This window comes from Anoplophora glabripennis, unplaced genomic scaffold, assembly GCF_000390285.2.
Source record: "Anoplophora glabripennis isolate ALB-LARVAE unplaced genomic scaffold, Agla_2.0 scaffold13, whole genome shotgun sequence".
NCBI lineage: Eukaryota > Metazoa > Arthropoda > Insecta > Coleoptera > Cerambycidae > Anoplophora > Anoplophora glabripennis.
Window position 1 is genome coordinate 2055416 of NW_019416478.1, and position 19620 is coordinate 2075035.

General features: G+C 33.1%; 1 protein-coding gene across 5 annotated transcripts in view; it reads right to left on the reverse strand.

Moving 5' to 3' along the window:
* The window catches only part of LOC108904280 (arginine-glutamic acid dipeptide repeats protein), a 100303-nt gene extending 80939 nt beyond the window's left edge, over positions 1–19364 (reverse strand). For all 5 annotated transcript variants that reach the window (XR_001964227.2, XR_001964229.1, XM_018706808.1 and 2 more), the window contains exon 1: positions 19152–19364. The gene's annotated coding sequence lies outside the window, so the exon portion shown is untranslated. The remainder of the gene's footprint in view (positions 1–19151) is intronic.
* Between the last annotated feature and the right edge of the window lie 256 nt (positions 19365–19620).

Genomic DNA, 19620 nt, shown 5'->3' on the forward strand with positions numbered 1-19620 from the left:
AACAGTGAGTAATAATGTAATTTCTATCACAGAACCTTCAAAATTGCATCCAACATTTTCTTTGACTTGGACGAGAGATGGGCGCGAGTGTCATTTCATTTCTTTAGAACTAAATTAACATAATTCTCGTTGTTTTACCAGTTCACATGATTTACGGATTGTAAATAAAGGATACAAATCTTCGCGAGGATAATACGATATATTTGCTATATATAATAATTATATTGTACATAGTTTATACACAATACATTTTTGAACGCGTACGTATCTTTACTCGAATTTGACGCGCAATATCTCCGATGTCCGAGGTCTGTAGGTTTGCAGTGTGTACAACTGCTAGTCAATTAGTCTTTATGCGTTCATTAAATATAATTTAAAACTACTTAAATATATTTTTATGTTGTTAATTAGTCAATATGTATGCTATGTGCATATGAGTAGATTTCTTTGGTATATAGATAATGTTTATCGCAAATAATTTCAATAGAATTTAATTTTTTCAAATTGGCAGCGGGCTTTAGTCCCATAAGAAAAGCATAGGGCCCCCCCTGCGCTCCTCACTTCCCTCGGATCCCGATATACCTCCTTAAGTACATTAATTTCGTGGAATTTATAAGAACGAAGTACTAATTTAGCTCCTGACAGTTAAATGTGGCACATTATTGGGGTTAAAAAGAAATACTCTGTCTATATTTAAGTATTCTTTCTTTTCCAACGTCTCTTAAGAGGGACATTTTTATGCGCAATTTTCAATGAATTTAAAAATATAGCTGTATATTGAGGAGGATTTTAGAAAATCTAAACAAGTTTAAGACGTCATACATTCAGAATAAGGTTGAAAAAATATTTTTACTTCTTAGGTTTATAATTACATTTCATGAACTTTACAAGACTGTTGAATATACCGAAAATCGCGTACGGTACTATAAACACAATCACACCCCGTAGAATGGTGTTATGAAACTATTAACACATGAATTATTAATAATTATTGAGTATTTGTAACCAAAATTCTCGACAAAACAGGAGATATACATTCCGATGTTTACATGGGTGCCCATGTTTTCCGTGATCTTTCACAGCAAAAAATTAAAGGAATCCTCGTATTTCAACATTTTTATAGTTTTTAGATGGTTTTCTTGTTCTATCATTGTCTTAGGTACCAAAAGCGTGATTTTTTTGTCTAAAAAAAAACACAACCCTTAAGTAAAGCAATATGAAGGATGTGTTATGTCGATGATACCCAGACAAGTATGTAGGCTAGCCTTTAACGCGTGGTATGATGTTACAACATCGTTTTTATTAACTGAGTCAATTCTGTGTTATTGTGTTGCTAAGTTGGCAGGGCCAACAACGGCCAGTAATATGCCTTGCAAGTAGAATAGCTCTAATACATAAATTTTCAGAAATGTGTCAACATGGTCGCTACAGCTATCGAAAAATCATAGACACAAACGTTAGGGTTATTTAAAATCTGTTACAATAAAGAAAAATTAAGTATACAGCATCAGTCAAAAAGTCATGATGAAACAATTATTTTCTGTAAGAAACTAATGAAACATTAAATCATATCCACATCCTCCACATTGTGTTATTTTCAAAATAAATATCCATAATTTAGGGCCCTTTCTTTCATAAATTTGAGAGTAGCAAAATATTACTTTCAGAGTTCGATATCTCGAAAATGGTTAAGTTTAGGTACATGATGTGCTATATGAATTTTGTTTAGAGTTTCGAGAAGAATTGAAATAGAGGGTGTTCCATTAAAGAAAAAGCAACTTTGTTTCGTCACGACATTTTGACTGATCCTGTATACTTCTTTATTGTTTGTGTTTTATGATTTTTCGATAGTTATCTTACTTTAGGAGATAATTGACCGTTTCCATCATATCAGCGACCCAGTATTTTGTAAATAATACGGCGGGATACCAGTATTTCACGTAAATCCTATGAAAAATCAACGGTCCTTTTTCCTCTTCTTCACCCTTTCAACGACCGTGTGTGAGGGTCGATACAAGACGCCTAACTTAAAGTATGTTCTACGTACATTATACCCATATATTTCTTAAATATTTGCCCCTATATCAACTTTAATGTGAGCGCGCCCCATTACTTGCCGATTTGCGCAACACATCTCTTCATCTTGAGCCAACGAGGTGATATATTACTTAAAACGACTCCATGTAGTGGAGAAAATTATACCCGCGTCTGTTCGTGTACCAGCAGTTTGAAAAATTACACTTGGGTCAAATGTGAATTCCCCCATTTAGTATGGAAGTCATTCATTAAACTAAATGGAAGAGAGGAATATAGTTTATGTAGTATAATTTTATTACAAGATTTAAAGACTATTTTGAATAAAGATATAAAAAAATATATAACTATAACTTAAGTAACATCTATTTTGTTTAAAATCGCCTGACAATCAAGAATATAATATAAAATTCAAATTTAGCATTTAGAAATTAAAGCTAATGTGCTAGATATAATTAAAAAAAAAGTTTGTCTCCAAGATATCGCCCAAATAATTTTATTTTCTTAACTCCAACCCGTTTGAAACCATTAATAGACCAAACAATAGAGCGAAAAAAGAGGTTGTTTTTACACTTAAATATTACAGCAAATTTCATGTATGTATTTCCTTTTGAAAACTACTTAGTAAATGAAAACCTAAGTGATTTCCCCAGTAAAGTCGTGAACAATTTTGTTCTAAACAACAAAAACTGCAAAAAATGACATATTTTTGTTTTTTTTATAATATCTCGAAAAATAATTATGGAATCGTCTTACTCTCAGTAGGATTTTTGTAGAGAATAAAAAAACCTATAAAATGTTTTTTTTGTACGACCCGATGGGTTCATTTTTTACAGAGAAAATCCGGAAAAATCTCTAAAATGGACTTTTCTTCAAAAATTCATAACCGTCAAATTTGGAGCTGTAAAAACAATCGCTGCTTCCCCCACTACCGCTACCCGACTCTGGCTCGAGCGTACTTTCGATCGTTTCGGGAGACTTTCAAGGGCATTTTTAGCATATTTCCGATCATCCAGGTGAAAATCCTAGATATATAAATTGGAGATTTTGTTTCTACTTTCAGATGCCGTTTTCAGAATTTAAATCGGACAATTGTTGATAAATCGCCACGCTGTGCAAAAAAAACCCTAATTTGTTTATAATGCAATTGTATATAAAAAATCTTGTACACAGTGTTCCACCTACTACTTGCGATGATATGAAGAAAAGGATTATTGACAACTTATTGATGAATAAATTGACGAAGTTCTTCATGAATTAATTCACGAATTTATTGGTAAACAGTGTGGTTTTACACTGCTACAGACTTTGTCAAGTTTTTTGACGTATGAATCAGTTCTACCAATGAATCAAAGAAACAAATAAATTTCAAAAATGTCACCTTTCCACTCATAATTGTAGTGATACAACAGCGGTACCGTTTTGACACCTATTATATAAATATTAGTAGGTAACAAATCAGTAAAAACAATGGAAAACTAGCACGACGCCACACAATTATTTACATATTCCAATAACATAACCTCATTACTGATCGGAGGCTGGAAATCTGTTGGGTTGGTACTTCCGAACTTCACGAAGAAATTGACGAAAATTAGAACATGCGTGATAATTCGTCAAGAACTTCATGAATAAATTGATGTAGTTATTTGACAGCTGATTTGGTGCATTACACTTGTCCAATTTCTTGATGAAGCGACTTCATGAATTAATTGATCAATAAATTGTCAATGTAAAACAGCTATTAGAGATGTACTTGCCCAAATCACCCCAGATATTCTAAGGATGTGACAATATCATTTGAAGATAGAATAAGATGCTGCATTCAAGAGAATGGTTATCAATTCGATCATCAATTAAAATTTTTCTTTGTTTCTTCTAAAAGTAAAATTTCCTTTAATAAATATTTACCATGTTGCTTCTAATTAATTTAATTCAGTTACGTACAACAAACATACATATTTATACAAAATTAATAACTTTTTATAATTATTCTGCTTACAAAATAATATTTTTTATTAGAAAACTTACTTCAATATTGTCATGATTGACGATTTACCAATTCAATAAAGACCTCGATAAAGACTCGTGGATACATCTTACAAAAATATCTCCAATACCGTTAGAGATAGGTATACACAGTTTGAAAGAGTTTTAAATTTCCTAACTTCCAAAGTAAAAATATACTGGGTGTCCCATTTAAAATAACCAAGTTGTTTAAAGTTGAGGGAAGTATTCACCAGTTTTTTGAACATTCTGTACAATACTAAGTGAGAACAAATATAATAATTTATAACTTCAAGGATCTAAAATACAAATATTAGATTTCTACGCTAAGCCTGCATTTTCACTAAAATTGAAATATCTCACAAACAGTAAGTCCCAGGCATGCAGGACCTTTTAATAAAAGTTCACCTATTTTTTACGGTGCTTTCAAAAATGCAGCAAAACTCGAGTAAAATACAGGCTGTTCCATTTAAAAATACATAACTTTGATATGGTACGCTTTTCCTGGACACCCTGTATATTTCAAAATATTTTTAAAATCTAGCCGTAAGCAACCTACACATACCCACCTAAACAGGTTTCTATAGCATTTGCCGTTTGGTCCCTATCCACCTACTGGTGGCTCACCCTGTATACAAATTATTATAATTTTTTACATTTAGCGGAAAACTTGTTTAGGAACGCCTATGAAACTCGTTAAATTTTAATGCTAGATGTTTTTATACGTGTTCAACATTCTTAATAGTACGAGGGTGGTCTGAAAAGTTTCCGACCTCAACATGAAGATGGCAGCACTCGTAAATAAAAGCTAGTGAATTTCGTTGTTCATCTGTTGACAGTTACTCACCAAAGTTTCAGCCATTTAGGACGCGCAGTTGTTATGTAACAGTCGTTTGAGTGAGTTGATGTGAGTGTTTTTTATGAAAATGGACAAAATCGAGTATCGAATTGTCATTAAATATTTGTTTTTGAAAGGGAATATGCTTACGCAAATCAAAGATGAATTGGCAGTAAGAGCTTGGGAGACGATGAACGTTCAGGACGTCCAAAAACTGCAACTACCGACGAAAACATCGCCAAAGTTCACCAATTGGTGCTAGACGACCGCCGAATTAAAGTGAGAGAGATAGCAGAGGTTATGAACATGTCAAAAGAACGTGTTTGTCACATATTAAATCAAAATTTAAATATGAGAAAGCTGTCCGCGCGTTGGGTGCCGCGTTTGCTCACGTTAGACTAAAAACGTGATCGAATGAATATTTCCAACGCTCTGTTGGCGCAGTTTAGGCGAAATAAATCCGAGTTTTGGCGCCGATTAATTACTGTAGATGAAACTTGGATACACCATTATACTCCCGAAACAAAAATATAGTCTAAACAGTGGACTGCAAAGGGGGAACCGGTTCCAAGAAAAGCAAAAACTGTTTTTTCGGCTGGGAAAGTGATGGCGACTGTTTTCTGGGATAGTCATGGAGTTATTTTAATCGATTATCTTCGAAAAGGAAAAACCATTACAGGAGCATACTACGCATCATTACTTGACAAGCTGAAGGCAGAACTTGCGGAAAAAGGCCACATTCGCAGAAAAAGAAAATCCTGTTTCACCAAGACAACGCACCGTCTCACACCTCAGCGGTTGCCATGGCGAAAATCCACGAATTACAGTTTGAACTGCTCGACCATCTGCCTTACTCACCAGATCTAGCCCCAAGCGACTTCTGTTTGTTCCCTCATCTAAAAATTCCGCTCGGAAGACAGAGATTTTCGTCAAATGAAGAGGCAATCACCTTCGTGAACAATTAACGAGCGTTCAAATAAAAACGTGGTCAAGTTGGTTCTGAAAATTTGGACGTAGGGCGTAGCGTATAGCAAATGAACTTAAACGTCATCTGTCAAAGCGCTATATCGCCGCTATCAATTTGAATATTTTCGTTTTAAAAAGCGTTTAAAATGGTGTTTTCTCAAGAACAAAAAGTGTTTATCATAGAGTCCTACTTTAGAAATGGACGCAAGATTGATGGAATATGGAAGTATTCTATTGAGGAATGTTTCATAGAATTTCAAAATCAATTTCCCGGCGTTGTTGAGTACAAAATTTTTCAAAGTGCAGTTCAGCGTTGTGTTAATGTTTTTCGTGAAACGGGCAGTGTAACAAGAAAAGAAGGAAGCGGCCGACCTAAAAAGCGGACTGAAGAATTAAAAGAAAATGTCCAACAAATAATGGAAAATGCGCCAAGAACTTCTGTACGTGTTTTATCACAAATGGTGGGAGTATCAGTCGGTACCTGCCACACAGTGTTAAAAAAAGATTTGCGTTTGTTCTCCTATCGTTTAACTTGTCAGCAAGAACTTCATGAAGTTGATTTTCCGCGACGGGCTGTATTTTGTGAATGGTTTTTAAACAACTACGGTGAACTTCATAATATCACCTTTTTTTCTGATGAAGCCTGGTTTCATTTAAGTGGTTACGTAAACTCACAGAATATGAGAATGTGGTCTTCTGAAAAACCAGATAACTTTTTTGTCGAGGGCCCTCTACACGCTCAAAAAATTGGAGTTTGGTGTGCTCTCAATCGAAGGAGGATTTATGGACCTATTTTTTTTAATGGTACTCTTACTGCGCAAAGGTATAGAGAAGAAATTATCGCTCCTTTTGTTAACCAGCTGGAAGAAAACGAAATTACAAACTTTTACTTTCAACAAGATGGCGCAAGGGCACATACGGCAGGCGAGACGATGAATATGTTGAGGGAAGTTTTCCAAAATCGACTAATAAGTCTCAATGCTGAACATGAATTTCCACCGAGGTCATGTGATATTACGCCGTGTGATTTCTTTTTGTGGCCTTACCTTAAAAACACTATTTTTGAACTGCCTATTCCTGATTTAAACCATCTGCAGGCTCGACTTATAGACAAGATTCGTGAAATTAACAATACCCCGAGCATCTTAGAAAATGTCTTTAATTCTTTGAGGAACAGGTGTGAAAAGTGCTTGGAACAAGGAGGGGGACACTTTCAGCAGCTGCTTTAATTTATTGTTATAACAAGGAGGGGGACACTTTCCGCAGCTCCTTTAATTGTTTGTTATTGTTATCACGATTATTCTTTAAAATAAAGTTATATAGTCATTAACGTTATTGAAACTGACAGCTGCTATACAGCTCGTTGAGAAATGAGGTTAAGTTGGTCGCTATAAGCTACTCCCTACGTCCAATGTGTCAGAGCCAACTTCGACTACGTTTTTATTTGAACGCTCGTTATTTTGCAGAGAAAAACGCCGACTACTATTTGGACGGGTTACAGAGATGGGAGCATCGCTGGGAAAAGTGTGTAGAGTTACAAGGAGACTATGTTGAAAAATAAAAAAAAATTTTCTGAAAAAATGTCTTGTATCTTTGTTAGGTCGGAAAGTTTTCAGACCACCCTCGTATGTTCACAGTTTGTATGAATATTTGTATTTTTTTATTATTCATCCATTAAAATTAGAAAATATTGTATAATTTTCAACCCAAATAAAAATATTAAGAGAACAATTTATTTGTTTGTTTTATAGGTTGCTTACTTATTCCGTTTAAGAAAAACAAAAAATGATAAATTAAATCGTTATGAAATGCATTTGAATTTTTTAAGCTCGACCTTACAAAAATAAAACGAAATCGGCCACAAAATACATTTTTAAAATGATTTGAAAGAAAGAAGGGTCACACTGTATAATTAAATGGTAATGCCTATATCTCGGGAATGCGATAAACGTTACGCGATAAAAAATGTTTAAAAACCTCCACTTTTATTCTCCTCTTCTTTATCTCGAATAATAACGGAGAAAAGGAGCGTCAAATTCCGCGTGACCGCCCTGTACACGAGGTTTTTTCATAAAACAACCACACAAGTACATAAATCTACTAAATTACACCCCACGAAGCGAGCTGCAAAGCAAAACATTGGACGCGCCGCCAAATATTTTTCGGATTCCTAATTCTGGCCCGACAGTTTTTCCCGTGACGGGTCGGCCGCGGCCATGGCAGGGAGGCCATATTTTCGCATTCTGCGGCAGTGCCGGCTGGCGCGCATTTTTCAAATTAGACGGACAGCGAGACGACAGCCAAAGACGAGCCGATCCGAGAGTCGAGTCAAATGCTGTAGACAGAGAAATTTATCACGGGGCAGATTTATGGCCGCGCTTATTTGACAACACTTTTGTGTTCGGTAGCGAGAGTGATTGATTGTCCGTTCTCCCCGTTAGACCGGATTAAACGGTTTTTTGCCCCCGCGGGCTCGGTGCGGATCGGGATTTAAAATCAATTAGACGGAGGATATTCGCGATAATTCAGTTGTGACAGTCGGTGTAAACGACGTGTCGGCTCTCCCTTCTATATTAAAAGGACGGCCATAAAGATAAGGCCGTGCAAACAGCTGCATTATACCCAATAATCAATACACAAATATCGGGTGTGAATCGCCCGCAAATGTGTAATTTAATATGTCATTACGTTGAAGCACCGTTGTGCGGTCTTCTGTTCGGCTATGTACAGGATGTAACAGCGTCTGGTGGCATTTTAATGACGGATTCTGCGCCATAAAACAACGAAAATCAGTATTTATGGTTAAAATTTAAAAAAAAATGTTTAATAATCCCTGAGAAACGATTATTCTGATATAACTAATAGGCTATTGACTATGTCAAAAAAAAGAGGGTACAAAGGAACTACAACGTAACAGAAATTTTATTGATATGTTCAATTGACCCTAAAAAATGATAAAACCGCGGAGTGCTACCTTTTAAAGGGGTGCGTTTTTGAGAACGAAGTAAAAAAGTGGTATTTTCAGTTTTTTGAGTTTTACTCGAAAACTATGCATTTTTTCACTATAGTTGTCAACAGAAAAGTTGTAGCAAATTGAATTTCCAATCGAAATGAGACCTTTTGAAGTCAAAAAAATTTTTTTTAACAAAAATATGTCCAAAAAACGATTAAAAAAACAAAAAAATGCGTTTTTTTTCTTTTTGGTTTTTGGCCCACAACTTTTTTCTGAGAGGAGTTAGGTATAGGCATTGCTTCACAGAAAAAAAAGTTAATGTTTTTTCCTTTAAAATAAGCCTTTATAGAAGTACCTACGACTAATAGAAACCGAGATACATTGGATCAAAGTTGGCTACTTTTTGGATTTTTGGCCAATTTTTGCCCTTTTTTGACGATTTTCGTCTTATAACTTTTTTCTGAGTTAATTTAGGTATATGTAATGCCATATTCAAATGAAAGCTGGTTTCAAGACCTTTAAAATGGTGCCTGGTAGAAGTTTGTACAATTAAAATCAACCGAGATATGTCAATTTAACCAACGATACTTTTTCTTATTTTTATAAAATTTTTATTACTTTCGGTATTATTTTGTCTAATAAATTTATTTTTGTGAATGTGAAAGTTAAAATAAGTTTCTAGGTGATTGAATATTATTATTTATTTATTTAAACAACAATTAATCATATTTATCTTGTAAAATTTCGAATTCTTTTAATTATTTTTGTACTTTTAATTAAAAAATTACAATTACAAAAAAATTTTTCAATTTTGTAAATAAGAATTTTTCAAAATTAAAAAATTACCTCGATGTATTTTTACTTGAAAATGCTAGTGTTGAGGATATCACTGCTGCATCTGAATGCATTGTAACTATAATGTATAGTTAAAAAATTGACAGCCTAAAAACTTGTCGATATAAATTATTTCAAAAGTATTCAACAAGTGCAAAATTTACCTTATCTCGATTGCCTTCAACAACTGATGCTCTCAAACATCATGGGTTCAGAGTATATTTTCAGATGCAACAGTGGAATGGTTGTACTTGATTGGGGTTGGAAAAATTCCATAAATTTTTAATATCCCATTTTTAATAATAAATCTCCTCACCTCAAATTTTACTTGAAAAATAGCCTGTAAATGTATTAAAGAATGTATGGGAATAAATTGTGAGAATGCTTATACGCCTGATTTTTCTGAAGAGGACATTGATGAAAATGATGACGACGAAATTGATATTAATATTGAAAATATACTAAATGAATCTGAAAATTTATAAGATATATATGATTAACTGTTGTTTAAATAAATAAATAATAATATCCAATCACCTAGAAACTTATTTTAACTTTCACATTCACAAAAATAAATTTATTAGACAAAATAATACCGAAAGTAATAAAAAATTTATAAAAATAAGAAAATGTATCGTTGGTTAAATTGACATATCTCGGTTGATTTTAATTGTATAAACTTCTACCAGGCACCATTTTAAAGGTATTGAAACCAGCTTTCATTTGCATACGGCATTACATATACTTAAATTTCAGAAAAAAGTTATATGACGAAAATCGTCAAAAAAGGGCAAACATTGGCCAAAAATCCAAAAAGTAGCCAACTTTGATCCAATGTATCTATTATTACTAAAAAAGTTGTGGGCCAAAAACCAAAAAGAAAAAAAAAACGCATTTTTTCGGTTTTTTGGGCATATTTTTGTTAAAAATAAATTTTTTTGACTTCAAAAGGTCTCATTTCGATTGGAAATTTAATTTGCTACAACTTATCGACAACTATATAGAAAAAATTCATAGTTTTCGAGTAAAACTCAAAAAACTTAAAATACCACCTTTTTACTTCGTACTCAAAAACGCACCCCTTTAAAAGGTAGCACTCCGCGGTTTTATCATTTTTTAGGATCAATTGAACACATCAAACAATACAATTTCTGTTACGTTGTAGTTCCTATCTAAAGTACATAGTCAATAGCCTATAATTGTAACTTCAGAAATAGGCGTTCAATTATAAAATAAAAAAAGGCTGAATTAAAAAAAAAATAAGGGGACAAAAATATTTCATAAATTTTTCAATTCTCTCCAAAATTTTGACCATATGGAACAGAAAAACGGTTGGATGGATCAACTTGTAACGAAAATTACTTAGATCTTGACGTCACCAATATTAATGGCTCGTTTACAATGAACGATGACAAACCGTTACGTTTATGCTCGAGATGATGCAATAGCTGATTGGTTGAATAGAATCTCGTGGAAAATAACACCAATCACAGCCGGTTAAACGGAATGTTGTGTTATATTGAAACACTCTCGGATCTCAGATATCGGATCTTATTATTTTCATAAGTTTTAATTTTACCGAAATTTAATTGACAACGTAAAAAAAAATAAATTACCGCTTCAAACAAAATTACTGGTCACGTGGCTTGCAATCATTTATGAAGGGTCTGTATCTAAGGACCAACCATCCTACTCATTTTTAATTTGCCTACGGACCAACTTTAACTTTTTTTGTTAGATACATTAATTTTGAGGAAAATACTTCGAATAATATATGAATAAAACAGATGAATTTAAAAAAAAACGATAATTAGAAAAAGGTGTACAACTAAAAGTTTTCCCTAAGGACTTCATAACAGAGGCATTTTCCGAGAAAAACAAAGTTTACCAACGTTATGTCAGAAGTATGAAAAAAAAGTCACTGCATAAAAATCCATTGGATTGTTTTCCCTAAAAGTAGGTACCTACTTCTCAAATTTTCGCAACAAAAAAGTGATCTCAGGAGGCCATGAATTTGAATTATCAAATGATTATGACATACTTCCGACACTTTTACGAGACGTATCTAAAAAAAGTTCATTAAAGCTACAAAAAATTAATTAATTAACTAAATTACAATTCTGAAATAAACAATTTATCCCTGAATATCTACGTGGTAGACAAAATGATAATTACTTGTTTGAAAACACTTCAAATGGAAGAAACCTATTTTCTTTGAAATGAATTGATTGAATTTCCAAAATTGTAATAGGCTCAGTTCACTGACATGTTAGAAATATGTTAAAATTACTCTTTCATGTAATTTACGCAATAAGAATTTTTTTCCTCTACCATCTTATTTTTATTTAAACCCTGAACAGAATCGTTTTCGAAAACTACGTTTAAACGGTTTCAAAGAAAATAATTTAAGCCTACTGTCGGAACTTTCTACTAGTCACTTGCGAAAACTCAAATTTTTACTTTTTAAACTAAAAACTATAAAAAATCTAAACGTGAATACTCTTCGAGGAGTACAAACAAAAATTTTCGTACATTTCCTTTAAGAAGGCTCTACAGCAAATAGGCAACCAGCAATACATTTGTATAGATTTTATTTCACAGTTTTTCTAAATATAAATTACTGCACAAATAACAGACTTTCCTCCATTCTAACGCAGATTTTTTATAAAATGGACTTAGTCTGAAACTCAAATAACTTTTTGATGTAAAAAAATTTGTAATTTACTTGTTCAAAAGGGGCAAATTACAAATTTCTTTACAACAAAAAGTTATTTGAGTTTCAAACTAAGTCCATTTTATAAAAAATCTGCGTTAAAATGGAGGAAAGTCTGTTTGTGCATTGATTCATATTTAGACAAACTGTATAATAAAATATATAAAAATGTATTGAGGGTTGCCTATCTGCTATAGAGCCCTCTTAAGCTCGAAATATTTATATTTAATCAAAAACTGTTGTAGGGAAGTGTAATCTGGATAGATAGAGAGTAAAATTCTACAACAAATTTTGATTAAATATACAGGGGGTTCCATTTAGAAAAAACAAATTTTGGCGGTTCGAAGTTAGCAAAGCAAATTCGACAATAAATTTTCACCATCCCGTGTAAAATTAAATTTTTTTTAAAGTAACTGAAATAAATGATAAGCATCCCCCGATCTCCCTCCCAAATATCAATACTGCAGCTTGCACAATGTAAAAAAGGACATTTTTGAAGAATAAGGCTATCGAAAAGCAACTTTTTGAAAGAACTGAAATATCTCCAAGACCATTAGAGATATTGTTAGGTGTAGATTTTGAAGTGGAGCTATAAGGAAGCTTGACAGAAGTCCCCCTAAAATTAGGTGCATAATTCAAATAAGAAAAAATATACAGGGTGTTCCATTTAAAATAAGCAAATGAATGTCGATTTCCGGTATAACTGGAAGTGGTACCTACAACAATGGCATTATGTTATTTGAAGAGAGAACCACCGAAAACCCCAGGGCCCAAATTTTTAAAATATTCTAATGGGCTGTCACCAAAAGAGAGCCTGTATACTTAAGTGTGTACTTAAGGAAATTTATTTAAGTTGATATTTTATTGCTACTGCCAAAACAACCGATTAACTTTCTTACACGGCCGTGAAATGAAAAGTGGCGTTTCATTTACAATGCAAATGAGGATCAAGGCTTTACCGCAATATTTTCGAATTACGCCGAACGCCTTATTAATTTGAAGGAAACCGTTTGGCCGAAAGCCGACGCGACGGCCTCCGTAATCTGTAATTTTCATCGCGGGCCTCTCTCAACTCTCGGCAAGAGCCAATTATTGAATTGTGAAACAAAATTCTCCACTTACTTGCGGATAATGTCAGGCGCAGAAACATAAACAGGCATCAAGACGGCATAACGTCAAATAACTGAACATCAAAGAGGCTGTTAATCTGGCCCCGCCGCCATAAAATACGATCCGAGTGTAACCCGAGGTTTAAACAAACATTAAATTAATGCCTCTGCATTTCGCTTCGGTTACAGGGTGGATCACTCGGATCGAAAATTGACGCATGTCCCAAAACTTTTTTACGAATTTTTATTTTAATTAAATTTTTTCTACAAATTGACCATTTGTTATGACGTATTTTTTACAATTTACGCGTTAAAATTGCTTTTCTAGTCCATTGGTATCCTATGAACAACTACCTACATCACAAAATCAGCAATTCTTTCACTACTGTCAGATTCATCTACTAAACTGACAGACATAACCAGGGCTAATAGCTAATACCGATCGAGGACAATAGTTCGATCCGTTTCGACCAATAGTTTTGCAGCAACATGATTATCACGTTTGTGATGACCAAGCTTGATCATTGTTTACTTCGTTGGAATATGTAAGGCGAAAGAAGTATAGAATCTATCAATCAATCTAGTAATCATGGTTTCCTCCCATTTCCTTCAATTATCGAAGAGACTGTATGCGGAATCATTGGATTTATAGAATCGTTACTAAAAATCGGTGTAGAAATCGCTAAGGGTTATGCCACTCCCTCAGGGTATCAGATATTTAGTGATTTTCCTGCTTTCTCACTTAGCGACGTCATACGCGTAATATAAAATTTCAAAATAAAATAAGAAAAAATTGCAAATTTAAATTACTCAATTCTTTCACCAGAGATATACTTTCTTTGTGGTTAGAGAAAACTAAACTATTAGAAAAAAATTGATACATACAGGGTGATTCAGAACTTATCCAAAAAAAAATTCTTTATGTACAGGGGACCCTTACAAATACAATTTTTTAAAGAAAAAATCAAAAAGGTCAGTTCGAAATTGATTTAAAAATACACTTCTGCACGGCACTGGAAACTGGTCCACTGTAAAACCTGACCTCGCACAATGCGACCGGTATGGCGGCGTGATAAAAACGGACAAAACCTTTCGCAAGGAAAGAAATATGTAAATAGAATTTTATTGCACCTATTTTATATCGGCAAATTCAAATGCTTTTGCCTTTATTAATTATTAATAAAATTAATTTGCGTTTTTAAATAATAAAATCATTTGACATACCCGATGCTGCAACAGCAATTGTTCAAAATTTTATCCACTCACGTGTAAACACATTTGGGTCCGTCTTACTCACTTTCTACGAACTAACACAAATGATGTCTTGCTTCACCATAACACAAATACTTCACCATAATACAAATGTTGTCTTGCTTCACCATAAATTAAAACGATATCCATCAACTCTGAGTTGCTATACACGCAAGCCATTTTTGACACTAACTACTAAAAAACTGATGTAAATAACACAGATAACAGGTAAAAACTACCGCAACGACGGATTTCAGTATTAGGAGTCACACGCGTATTGCGAATGACGCTAGAGACTACAGTTGTCCAGCTATGCAGTGGTTTAATGTGCTATAACTTCAATAATTTTTTTCTCAGAAACTATAAGGATTTTACAAATTTTTTTTTACAATATTGACTCCATTCCTCATGCTGCATCTATTCCCAAATTTTTTTGGATAAGTTGTGAATCACCCTGTATATGTCCCAAAATGTTTGTTTTTAATACACAGGCTGTTTCAGAAAGGCCTCCCGTAAATACAGGAGGTGATAGTACGACAAAAAATAAGAATTTTTTGTCTATATACCTATCTCCTATTATTTTCGAGATACAGAGCGACAAAATAAAATTTTTTAAATAGAATTTTTACGAAAATTTCCAAACGGTGCGAAATACTTTTATGAAATTTGGTATTCCGAGGTTTTTAAGGATGCCAAATACACTGGCATTATTATTTTTTGGATATTTCATAGAGGGCGCTAGTTATGCTACATTCCTATTACATTTTAAATTATAATTTGATTAAGGTTAGGTAAAAACCATTCGGGCTCCAATTTCAAATGTACAATTTTATTTTCTAAAAATAATGTACTCTTGTCAGAACTTCCTAATATGGACGGTTTTCGAGAAAAAAGGCTTTTAATTAAACTCTTACAATATTACGGTGTATAAAATAAATGACTTTTCTCAAAGTAGGCTTATGTCAAAACTTATCGATGGATGTCTCATAAACAACCCATACATTCTTAGTAATATTTTAAACTAATTAACTTTATATCAAAATTTTAGTGATTGTTAGTGACTGTAGTTAGTAATGACTAATTAGTCACTAAAATTTTGATATAAATTTAATTAGAGTTTAAAATATTACTAAGAATATATGCGTTGCTTATGAGACATCCATCGATACGTTTTGACATAAGCCTACTTTGAGAAAAGTCATTTACTTTATACACCGTAAAATTGTAAGAGTTTAATTAAAAGCCTTTTTTCTCGAAACCCTTCTACATTAGGAAGTTCTAACAAGTGTACATTATTTTTATAAAATAATCTTGTACATTGGAAATTGGAGCCCGAATGGTAAAAAACCTAACCTCAAAAAAATTGGAACTTAAAATGTAATACGAATGTAGCATAACTAGCGCCCTCTATGAAGTATACAAAAAATAATTAGACCAGCGTATTTGGCATCCTTAAAAACCCAGGAATACCAAATTTCGAAAACAAGAGCAGACAAAAAATTTTTATTTTTTGTCGTACTATCATCCCCTGTATTTACGGAAGGTCTTTCTGAAACAGCCTGTATAAGGCGATAAATACAGTCAAGAAAAATAAATTTCGCTTCGATTTACTTAACTTTGTCTAACGAATGGTCTATTTGTTAAATGTCGCTTGTGTGCAATGCCAGACGGGATCTGTAGCCAGCAGAGTAGTGTTTCAAACAACAAAACTTAACATTTGAATTCGAGTGGTGGTAATAAACAAAAAAGTTTTATGAAGGAACGCCATAAAAGGCTGGGTGTTATACGGGGTGTTGAAATTTGAAGAAAAATGTACGTTTACTAAAAAGATATTTGGCGTAGTGATGAAACGTAGACTGGATTTTTTTTATTATACAAAAATCTACCAGTGACGGAGAAATCGGAAGTCATTATATCATTAAAGACCCCAAAATTCCGATATCACTTGACAATTTTAGAGAAAAAATATCTTAATTTTTTTAAAAGCATGATATTTTCGAGTTATTACTTTTTTAACATCCATTCACGTTACCAAATCGATAATAATTAGATTTTTTTCAGAAATATGATTTCATATTTTTGTCGGTCATTTTAGAAATTGTTAGCTTTAATGAAATTACTTAAAACCACGTATTTAATGTCATTTTTGAAAGGAAACATAATTTTACCGACACATCGTTTATTTGACATTCTGCATCTAGTGAAGAATTTTAGAAGAGATACCGCATCATCTCCAGAGAAATTTCCCAACATTCATGTCACACCCTGTAAGTCGATTTATGTCGGAGAAAACGACTACAAATAAATAAACAACTTCGTAAATAGAAAAGTAGTAGTTAAGAGCATTTTATGTACGCAATCTCTGTGGACTGACATCCGACGGAAAAATATGGTTAACGGAAAGAAAAACATCATTTTATGCTTCGCCGTGCGATAAATTTGATATTTGATATCGTTTTTCGTGTTCTGCAGCGACGAGGATGACACGAAGACAGGTTCTTCGTAGTTTATAATTTGGGCCACCCGGTAAGCGCACCTTGGCCCGAGGCCGATCCCCGTTCGTTTTATACCCACCCAGATTAAAAATAAAACTGGAGGCAGTACATGTCGTCGAGAATAGCACCTCAGGGGAGCCCGAAAGTGAATGGGTAGTCAAATTTGTCAGAGGAACGGTAAAGTGACATGTTTATAAGGCTGTCAGTCAACAGATGCTTTAAAAATACTTTTAAGCCTCTCCGCATTAACAAACACGTCGAGGTTTTTGTTTATTTTCACAGGCCTAACGATGATACTTTAAGCGCTATATCTTTCTGTGTGAAGTGCAATGGAAAAAGAGGAGTTTTGAAAGTGTACCTACTTAACGCTTAAACAAAACAGGCATCAATCTAGATTACGAATCGTTGGTTGTAAATCCGTGTTTCTTATTAAAGCTTCCTGTTTTGCAAAAGTTCTTTTACTTGAAGTGCTGTCGACGTAGCCACTGCATACACGGTATCTCCTTAACACAACAAAAGTGAACATACATTTATTGATACCCAATTTATCAAAATATATTTTAATCATATTTAATCCAGACGAATGTTTTTATTCAGAAAAGTACACTGATGGTTATGATTTGAGTAGATCTCATCGATCACTTGTAATTCCCAATTGGGATCCTAAAGTATAAGGGATTTGAATTATAAGTAGATACTTAACTAGGTACATCATTGTCATAGGGGCAGGCCAACTAAATGTAAAATCTATTTGTTAAAATTGCATTCAATTGTCTGTCAATTTAAAAAAAAATAAATTGTGTGAATATTCCCCTTTATAAAAATATAGTTAAGGGAATAACACGAAAAAACTTGCAAATACGCGCCCATATATATAATCCGACTTTAACACCATAAAATTTTAATTAATTTATTAGGCATTTCCTGTGTGACATTAATTTACAATTACTTTGTTTTCTACCGTGCAATAAAAGTACAGCATGTGGGCGGCGACATAAGAAACACAGTAATTACACATCTTAGGAATAACGTCGGCACTGTCAATTTTACTTAATTGAAAATTCGTTCCACTAGGTTCGTCTTGTGACTTGCAAATATTCACATAAAAATGTATGTTATTAACCAGAAAACTTATTTAGAGAGTAAATATTAATTTTAAGACTTGTCGAACGTAACATTATAATAAAAGTTATTAATTTGGCAGGATTCTAGAATCAATACAAAAAATTAATAAGCACAAAATAGTTGAGCAATAAAAAGGCCATCTTTTAAATAAACATGTAAGTATGTGCGAGTATTTTATCAACACTTCCGTGTGTTATTATGTAAATGGACGGCCATAATTTATTGCTAACCAGCGCTTATTAATTACCTGCCTCTTATAATTAAAAAAACTACATGTTTTTTCTACAAAGGTTATAAATCTGCTGGGCATTCTGCAACCGACGACTCTATTTTAATACATTTCAGCAAATGATAGTCGTTAGACGAAGCTAATTTTATTTTAATTGCTCATTTAGATGTTTGAGGACTATTAAAATCATCGTAAAATATTAACGAACGGTACATGGTCAATTCTATAAAATTCGTAGAGTTGTCCAGTTAACACCTTTTTCTCCGAAACAAAGCCTAGCGACGCGTAAAATTAATTACAGAAGGAAAAGCACCGATTACGAGTTGCTGGAGGAAACATCCAGTTATTGCCAAATAAACACAAACGACAAAGGAAAGGTGGATGGTTAAATGGTCATAAACAATTTGTCAAATTAACTCTCACCCCCCACTACCGCTAAACTTGTGTACATTTCAATTAAACATGTCAATCTGCCTAATTAGTATACCATATATTTGAACATTACGTGAAAGGTTTAACGTAAGAATTTTACTATTGAATTTTTTACGTGATAAAAGAAAGAAAACGCCTAAATTCTTTCATCAAATTTGCACTTACCTTACTAAAACAAATGCTACATAATAAAAGTTTCTTTCTGGGTTTAAAGCACACTAACCGGAAATAAAAGTCACGAATTTATTTTGAAACACAAATACACTATATACACTAGCAATTCATAGGTTTTTCAACATTTATTTTGTTTTTAAAATTACAGTATTTGACTGAAAACACATCACAACTTTTATCGATCCTGGTCGGCCATTTTACTAAGCTTCCTTCATTCAACTGATCGACAACTGCGACATCTATCGACACTACCGACACGTCTCACTTAGCAGCTTTTTCTAGGCCATTTTATATCATTTGGTTTATCTGGTACAAGACATAAGAAACACTAAACTAACTATTATGCGATATATACATACATGTTGTTAGTTGCCCTTAAACATTGGTTATTTAGAAGTTTTAATTCATTTGAAATATTTAAAATCAACACACATTTTAATATCAGTTCACACACTCATTA